General features: G+C 32.0%; 1 protein-coding gene across 5 annotated transcripts in view; it reads left to right on the top strand.

The window, feature by feature from the left end:
* Positions 1 to 2781: 2781 nt before the first annotated feature.
* The window catches only part of LOC123006935 (tolloid-like protein 2), a 61205-nt gene continuing 54278 nt past the window's right edge, over positions 2782 to 9708 (top strand). For all 5 annotated transcript variants that reach the window (XM_044401880.1, XM_044401879.1, XM_044401883.1 and 2 more), the window contains exons 1-2: positions 2782 to 2904; positions 8202 to 8264. The gene's annotated coding sequence lies outside the window, so the exon portion shown is untranslated. The remainder of the gene's footprint in view (positions 2905 to 8201; positions 8265 to 9708) is intronic.

The raw sequence follows: 9708 nt of genomic DNA, 5'->3' as shown, positions 1-9708 counted from the left end.
ATTATAAAGTGGTGTGAAGAAAAAAGAGTTCTAAGATTGAAAGGTTGTGTGTAGAGCGTTTTATTAAAAATGTTATCATCTTACAAACAGTTTTTTTTTTATAAAAGTCTATGAAGATAATTTTGGCCGTGCGGTAAAACTGTCACTTTACACTCGTCTGTGCGTAAAATGCTCAGGCGACTGTAAATACAGTCTTTCAATAGGTGTCAATTGTACGTTAATTTGACATTTACATGTCAGGAGGCCAAAAAATAATTTATAATTTTGATAAAATTTTTGAAAATGTGTAAACAGATATTTTTGGTTCATCAATTTTTTATAACATATTCGTAGTGGTCAATATTTTTAAATTTTCTAGAAGTCAAAGGACTAAACATCTTATAAACGACAATGGAATTACAAAGCAAAACAGTCTGGAAGTCAAGTTGTTTAACAAGGGTTGTAAATAATTTTTTTAACTTTTTTTAATAATAAAAGACCTATTAAGACCTTATGTAAGTACCAATACTTAAAAAAAAACTTTTAAATTTATATTTTTACAAATGCAGTATTCAATATCAGTCAAAAATATTTTGTTATCACTGTGAAATTTTGGAAATCAAGACAGTTAAAAACCAATCTTGTAATTACTTATAAGTGATATGATAATTAAAAGAGAAAATTATTTCTATAATTAAACAGTGTCTATAATTTTGTAATTATTAAAAAGTAGTTATCAAAATATTATGTCTTGTGGTTAAAAAAAAGACTAAAGTGAGATCTTAAAAACTGGCAGTTGAGGGTGGGGCAGTTTACAATTAAAAAATGCTTGAAAACGTTTATTTTGTTTATTATTTCTTATGTATTACATCTGTTTAGTCAGCTCTAAAGATTGAATAAAAAATTGACGGAAGTATGAAAGTTACCTAATTTTTTAAAGAATAGCATCGTCTGTATATAATTTAATTTCACCGTAATATATTTTTGTGTCTATAAATTTTTCTAAAATCATTTATTTTTGTAATTCGCCCCCATTTTGGCGACTAATTAATTATTTAAAATTAAAGAGCAAATTACAAAAAATGATATAAAAAACTCGTTTTATAAGACTTGAAGCACTTATTTTTTTAAATAATTCGTGGCTGCACCACTCGTTTTTTAAACTTGAATTCTTGCCTCAAGATTTAAACTTGAATTCGTGCCTCAAGACTGGTCTTATGAAACTTGTTTTTTTGATATACTATTATGTAACTCAAAAATAAGAGTAATCGGACAGATAAGTTTGTAAAATGTTTTTTAATGGAGGGATTGAAGGGCCACATGTAATTTCGCCACTGGTCAAAATTTTAATCCCTTGAACCACAGGGGGGAAGATGTATTTTCGCCACAACTATCCCCAAAGAGGTAATCTGTTTGAGACCACAAGACCACAAGAAATAATTTTATTCTTCGACACTGTCAAAATTTACGGTTTTTCTCCTGTGTAACGAACTTTTGACAACTGTTTGGCATTTCTCATTACGAAACATCAGATTGTTTTGAGTCTTATTGAGTCTAATTCGAAGAATAAAATGTTGTATTCAACTCGTCTTCGAGTAAATCGGTTCATTTATTCCACCTCGTAGATAATAAACCACTCGTTGACAGTCGTGGTTTAAAAATCCACTCGTGAAATAAAGCGTCTGATTTACACTCAAACTCGTCGAATAAATAACTATTATTTGAAAATGTCAGTAATTACTCTTTTATTTTTGAAGCTTTATTTTTTAGGTATTTATAAAAATGAAGTAATAAAATATGTTGAACTGATATTTAAATTCTACATAACTTTTGTTGATTTTATATACACAGACTTGAGTCTGGAAAATATCTTTTGTTTAAAGGCGTTTGTAGAGAAAAATTTTAAAATGTACTAACTGAAACCTTACTTTGTATTTCAATTATTTTTGTAAAGATTGACTTCTAATACACGCACCTTAAATCTTTTCCCATAATGAGTAAGATGTTACACTAATAACACGTGTATTTTACATCAATATCTAAGTTTCAAATATTAAACTTGTATCATTTCAAGTCTTTATACAGAGGTGTAAATTAATCTGCTAGCTATGTAAACTGCCGATCATGTAATAAAGTGCTGTGTTTTTGTGATATATAAGTTTGAATAATTTTTCAGCTTCACACTCTGATTAACATGTATTGAAAAAACGGCAGCTGCACCTGCGAAAACAGTATTAATATCTTCTCTCGTTGAATAACGGATTAGAAAATAATTGTGAAGTGACGTTTGAATAAAATTTGCACAAACCATTATAAAGTCCAGACAGGTAATGAAATATTTGATTCGAATACCGTTCAAAGAATAATTAATCCTGGTCTAAATGAGTTTTGGATCTATTTCCAATTACAACTTTTATCTAGTTTTATTTGAAAGTTGAATCTTTCATTTTCGTTGCGGTATAATTACGTCAATAAATCTCTCCGTCTTTTGACTGAGCTGCAACAAAGCTGGTCGTCCAACAATCAGAAATTGAATGCCAGCGAGTTTGATATTTTTTGCAAAAAGCTCGTTTTAGCGCGGATTGTTTCAAGTGGCATGATGGGGAGCGATGTTAACAATAAGGTAATAGTTACATTTCGTTATTATTAAAGTTAAAAGGATTATTTATCCTTCAAGGTCTTTTAATCTCTATACAAGTGTTGGCACATTATATAAATTGGATATAAGCTATTTTAAGTAGGGTCACGTAGTTTATTCCTGCAATAAATCTGCGAGAGTGGTAAATGCGTGGCTCTTGGTCGGGGCGTTGATTTGCTCCTGCTGCAGAAAGGGCCAGATTTATCAAAATGCAAAGTTTGATTTTAGTTCTGCTAATTACCTAAAGTTTGCGGCGTTTCCAAATTGAAGATCTATTGTTAAAACAGGTCCGTATGTTATATTAGCAATGAATGTCTCATGCATGAGCTTAAACTTTAAATGCTGCTCAAATTCACAAAAGTCCCATTTAAAACCGGCCGAACGCCGATAAAACAACACTTTTACAGGGCCGCTTTGTTTCGATGATACGGAATTATTAAATTTGTTGTGATGGATCGGTCCCATCCATCAGTATGCGATTTTAAATTGTTGGGCTGTGGAGGAATGATTAAATAAGAAAATTATTTCATGATTTATAAGGCCAAGATCAAGATTAAACTTGTGTTTTACTGACTTGCCCGGAAGGCTAGACAAATACATCGTGTGCCATTACTTTTCTAGAAAGATAGATTGAAACCTGAGGGCTGGATAAAATTTTAACACGAAGTGGGGGCCGGAATTTCCAATAAGACTAACATTGTCTTGTTTTATCAAACGAAAAAAACCTTCATAATTCATTATAGGTGGGCCAATTAAAACTTTTCGAATTTATGTTGACGCTCATTTAAGATTTATGACGAGGTTTTTCGACGTCAGCACTCAATAACACACCAACAAACAAATTAAAATGATTGATGGATTTAAATTGTTATACGGAGTGGTTGAAGACGTTATAGCTTTATAACAGTTTCATTGCTGAAGTGAATTCACCCTATTCGCCATCTCGCCATTTTTTCACCAAGTATACAAATTTTACTTTTTTGCTTTTTTTTTTAATTATTACGTTATTCTATCACAAGCATTAACATTAGAAAATTACATTAAATACGCGTAGATATGAGAAACTTTTTACCCGTTTCTGAATTCAATCTGATGCTCGTCAAACTAACAGTTTCTACTAGTGATAGACCAAACCAATTATGTTGATATTGTTGTAGCAATTAACGTCCTCTAAAGCAAAATAAGCAATCTCAATTCAATATCTTCATTTATCAAGCACTACATAATGGAACATTGTTCATTGTTTAAGTTTACTTAGTAGACATCATTTAATTATTGTGATAATATCAAAGAAAGTTCTCGTTTTTAGATAGTTGGTAATGGCTGCAGAGAAAAATTAAAATATCATTAAGTTTCTGTAGATAACATGTATCTAAACCGAATAAATCGAACTTGGAAATCTCGGGTGGATAAACCGAACACGACAAAATCTCAGCAAATAAATCACACTTGACGTTATTGTTTTGTGTAGTAAGTTTAGATACGAATAAAACTTCAAAAATGTTTATTTTATCCTTAGACTTTGTTTAATTTTACGCATTTTTAAAAGAAGATTTTTGATGTTTGCATATATTATATTTTTTGTATCAGAAACTTCTTATTTAAAATTTTTGTTTTATTTTATTTTGCTATATTATTTTATCTTTTGGTATACGTGAAGTTAAATCTTCTCATACTCGTATATTGTGTCCCAGGAATCGTATTATATTTGAAATATGAAAATATAAATTTTCTGAACTTCTGGCAAAGTTGTATTGTATTTCTAGATGTTGTAATGCATTTCTAATAATTTGTACTTAACATCAAGATTCAAAACCTAAGTTAGCTTTTGTTATAAACCTCAAAACTACCCGCAAGAAGAAAATGCAAATATTTATTAAGTGAAACTAATTAGTACTTCAAAAGAACTTGTCTAGTTTCAAATCTACAAAGTAATCCACAATGAATGAATCTGTTGGCAGTCCTGACGCTAATTTTTAAGGGTTACCATTGGAGTACGCGAGTACGCTTTTGATTAACAACAATTCAACAATCTTGAGGGGTTGTACAAGTATTTGTCAAGCAAAATCATATCAGCTTGCAGTGGTTTAAATTATTAACAAAAATACTTTCAAATCTTTTACCAACAGACACAGCTTTTCTGAATCACTTTGTAGGTTTGTTTTTTTTTTTGTAATAAATAAATGTTTCCTATGAATGCATTTTCTCGAATCTTTGTTTTTTTTTGTTATATGAATTAAAATAAAGTTGTATTTTTTATTTATTTATACTGTGCGTTAAATTAAGCTGCCCTACACCATTTTGAGTCCGGGAAGTGAGTATTTACTGTATCAGAGCCGGTGAGTACAGTTGCGGAATTAAAATTTCGGGCAGTATTTTTCTGTCACTTTAAAAATTTCACTGTCAACTACCTTTAGTCAAAATGACATAAACATGACAAGAGTAAAAAATGGGGTTATTAATGTAAAGGTTGTTTTAGAGTTTACATTATGAAAATGACAAAACTGCCAAAATTTTAATTCTGCAACTATACACTTGTCGGATTGTGATTTTTGCAATGAAATGTAAAATCAATTTTTTGGAATTTTTTTTTGAAACAGAATGACATAAAATATGCATCTCACAACAATTATCGTATAACGTATGCTTCTACATGTAAAATTTGAACTTTAACTTAATTTTTTTGTGTTGTCTTTCCGAGAATGAAACATTGATTGATTCGCTCTAAAGTATTGTGGTAAACGAGATGGTTCTCTACAAAAATTAACACAAGCAGTGCAAAAATCAATAATCATTCCAAACTAGAGTTGAAATCTTCTTAAAGTTTAAATTTAGTTTATTTATGTGAAATGTTTGTAGACCATTTGCTACTCGATTTGCTATAGTATACTTAAGAAACAAAGTTATACGATAATAATTGTTGTGGGGTATGTTGTACATTGCGATATACATTCGGTAGTACTCATTTCGATACTCATCATTCATCTCATTCGTAATGTAATATTTGGCTTACCCGATTTATAATCTAAATTACAATGTTGAATTTTTTTTGCATGTAAGTGGATCAGGGATAGACAGTTATAAAAAATAGGGTGGATTTCCGTATACATTCTTGGATAATATTTTAGTCTGTTGTCTGTTCAACTGTCTAACATAAGTTTGTGTCTCTGAAATTTGAGAGTGATGGTTATATTAATATTTAATTTTGATAAATAAAAACATACAGTTTGTGAATAAGAATATTAAAAATTTGAATAATTTTTTTTTATAAACAAAAAATCAATACTAAAGCCTCAAACTGTTTTTGTTATTTTTCTGAAAGTGTTTTGGTTAATTACCATGAATGTTTTAGGCAGGGAAACTAAAGAAACTAGAACAAATGTTTAGACTTTGAAAAAACTTTGGGATAAAATGGGATTTTCCTGACAAATGATTTAAGCTGAATGTTTTGAGAAGTGAATTTATCTCAAAGTTAAACATTTTCGCTAACGGTTTGCTTTTAAATTGGCCGAAGAATCACCCGTGTGACAGGCGCTTTATCACATTCCTTCTGCTGACCTTCCATGTTTTTTAATTCGACTTTCGAACGTCCACCTTGAAAACTAGTTGACGTTAAATTTAATCATTCTGCGTCGAATTGATTCGAATTTAGTCAAAAAGCGAAAAAGAATTCTTTCATTTATCTGGGTTTTTTCCGCGTCCGTGCGGAGTTTTCGCTCCCTGCTTAATTAAGTGTGTTTAAAAATCATTGTTGGTAATTTAAACAAGTCTTCCATCCGGCATCAGCGAAGAAATTGTCTCCGGCGGTATTTACTTTAAATTTCAGCTGGGTCTTATGAAACATAATTACGTGTTCTAATTTGCGCGATGGCGAGTCGGCTATGGAAGTAATTAGGCTGGTAAAGAGTAAATGGGGCAGATGGGCGGGATGAGTTACGAGATTATGTATCGGCGTTGTGGAGGTGCTGTTAGACTGTAGAGTAAGCAGAGTAAATAGTTAATAAAGTGATGGGGTAGTCAAACAGCTGTTCGATGGGCGAGGGGCGGCTGGAGGGTGGATCAATAGGCCGCCGCCGCCGCCGCCCTTCTTACGGCCGCTCTTGGGCTGATCTCGCTCATTATCGGAGGACTGCAACTGACGCTCCCACCTTCAGACAACAGCGGACTATGTTCGCCTGGATTTCAATAACAAATTTGTTTCTAGTTTTGGGACGCAACCCGAATATTTCTCTCATGAATCTATGCATGTTGGATGAAATTTAATTCCGATTTGCATCGAGAAAATTGCGAGGATTATGTACGTAGAGAGCTTTCTTCTGGAAAATCGACGAGCACGACGAAATGCTCACTAAAACGCTAACCTTGTTGAGACTGACAGTTAACAAATAACTTGCAAACGAATCACGGAACATGGAAAATGCAAACAAAGACTTTTACACAAAATTTTTGTGACCCAGTTTTACAACGCTTTTTACAGAAAAAAAAACAAACCCAAAATTAGCTCATTTTTTCCCTCTTGTTTTCGTAACGCAAAAGTAACAAAACCACTTCAGAAGAATGTTTTCTACCAGCAATTCAGACAAAGAAAATAGATATTTTAACAGCTTAAAAATTCTACATATTCTGCGTCTGCCATTTATAAATAACGGATGTTTTTTTATAATTTGGCATCTATGAAAATTTTATTGTGAACAAACATTCGTATTGAAAGTTATTTGACATTTGACACCTCGCTTGGCGTGTTAAAAATTGTGGTCCGTTCACAACACACTCTAAATTTAAATAAACACTTAAAAAAACAGAGATTGAATTATTTTAAATCATTAATAAAAAATAATCAAATTCAGAGTAAATTGGTTAATGTGGACGCACTACAGTTAAGAGTATCTGCCAGTGCAATTTTGAAATCTTTCATTTGCTGGACTAGCCGGCTGTTGGATTTTACGTCACTTACTTGTCATCTTATTTAGTTAAATCCTACCGCAATGGAGAAAGTGTAGACAAGATTTCTTCGGAGAAATCGCCGCTGTTAGATGTGATAGAAACGTAAAATATTTATGAAAATGGTCTTGAAAAAATACTACTAACAAGCTCAATCGACTCTAATGAGAAAGTTTTGCATGCATTGTATCGCACTCTCATTCAAAATTAAAACTCAGAACAAAAAGAAATAATGCGAATATCGGATTGTTTGCAATATTCAACAATCTACATCACAATAGTTACATTTTCTGTCAGAATACGCATGGTTAAATAAACGTATGGAAAAGTTTGCGAAAAATGTAGCTTTTCACGCGGAATTTTGAAACGTACAGAAAGTGTTTAAAACACCTTTGTATAGTTTTATTTGAAGCTTGTCAGATAATGTCACGAGTACGAAAAACTAAAAGGGGCCGAAATATCGTGAAAGGATGCGGAAATATTTTATTAGGAATGACATTTTCTGTCGATACAATTTTCGTCGACACTTTAGATCATTAATGATAAGGGACTTGATTTTGACGGTTATTGATAAGGGAATCAGGGTACATGTTTAGATTTAGTTATATATATATTTATCGCTGAATTAATTCTGTTTTTTTAGGTGAATTTGGAGGTTTGGGCCTGTCGTTTACCTCCCGCCCTTGTCCCCGACTCTGACGATATGGTAAGTATATTGTAACTTGGTAATTTTTAAATTTATGCAACATTTTAATTATTTTTAATTCGAGTTTATAAAAATAATGAACATATTTTAAGGGTTTAAAATGGTGGATGCGCCGGGATAAAATTTGCATGCTGCAATCATGTAATAAAATAATTTCAGGCTTTCAGTAATTTACTATAATCATAAAGGAGACACTTAAATTTTTCTTATTATTGTGATGTAAGTCTTTTAAATAATACCCCTTTTTTAATTAGGCATTTTAAACTGCATAATTTTTGTATCATGGAAGTGTATAAAAGTGGATACTTTAAGTGATCATTTTTGCGATTGTTATGGCGATTTTGAGTGCAGAAAAGCGTGAAAATTTGCTTTGCAAATGAACTTTTTGCTGCATTCATTTATTTAATTCAAAAATTTTCCTAAGCTTTTGAAATCCTCTATGCTCGCGCAATTTTCGTAGCACTTGAGTGCATCGCCACCGCAGCGAGCGTAACCGCTCGTCGAATCCTGCCTTATCCTCCAAATATATTAGTTTCCATCCGTTGGATGCCAGTAAACACATACAGTCCTCGTAATAAAACCGCACAAAATGAAAGTATCGATATCGCGGGGTGTCTTCACCATCGGTCGTCCTGTCGCCTCTTGCATTATTCAAAGCTTTTGGAGATTGTTGCAATTTAGTGGTGTTCAGTTTGGGCATTACAAAGCCAACGTTCAAATTATGCGACAAATCACCCTGGCTTAGTCCAGGATTGGGCCGCTAGTCGCTTTCTGTTTCAGCACTAATACAGCGACCTCTACGGCTTCAGCCGCAAATCAGGCCCGGCCAATCTAAATTTAAATGTGGGGATAAAAGGACGATTTCGCGCCAGACTTTGCTGGTGCTGTGGAGATGTCTGAACTTGCAGGAGAAATTTTTAAATAAAGGCTGTGAATGTTGGCATTGTAAAACATGACCAAAATTGACCAAATAAAATTTATCAAACTTATTAAATTTTATCAAAATACCAAAAGCAAAGTATTAGAAAGAGTGACAAAGGCGGTAAAAGAAATTTTAGTGTGATGAGAAAACGGAGTATTAAAAAAATGTTTAAAGTTATCTTAAATCTCCAATGTCTACTGTAATTTTTTTTTACAATCACTACAGGGTGTCTCAAAATTAAGGCATTCTGAGTTCGTAGCGTAGTAGATATTACCAGGAGTAAGAGAAGATTAAAAAAAATCGACGACTTTTTTTTTACAAAGATATCGAGGTTTGAAGATGCATACTTTGCATTAAGAAATTTTTAAATAAAGGCTGTGAATGTTGGCATTGTAAAACATGGTATTGACCAAATAAAATTTATCAAACTTATTAAATTTTATCAAAATACCAAAAGCAAAGTAATAGAAAGAGTGACAATGGCGGTAAATGAAATTTTACTGTGATGAGAAAACGGAGTAT

This window comes from Tribolium madens, unplaced genomic scaffold (assembly GCF_015345945.1).
Source record: "Tribolium madens isolate multiple individuals breed KSU strain unplaced genomic scaffold, Tmad_KSU_1.1 Scaffold_3;HRSCAF=73;Tcas5.2_LG2, whole genome shotgun sequence".
Classification (NCBI taxonomy): domain Eukaryota; kingdom Metazoa; phylum Arthropoda; class Insecta; order Coleoptera; family Tenebrionidae; genus Tribolium; species Tribolium madens.
The sequence above is the reverse complement of the archived record's forward strand: the minus strand, read 5'-3'. Positions and strand labels throughout refer to the sequence as shown.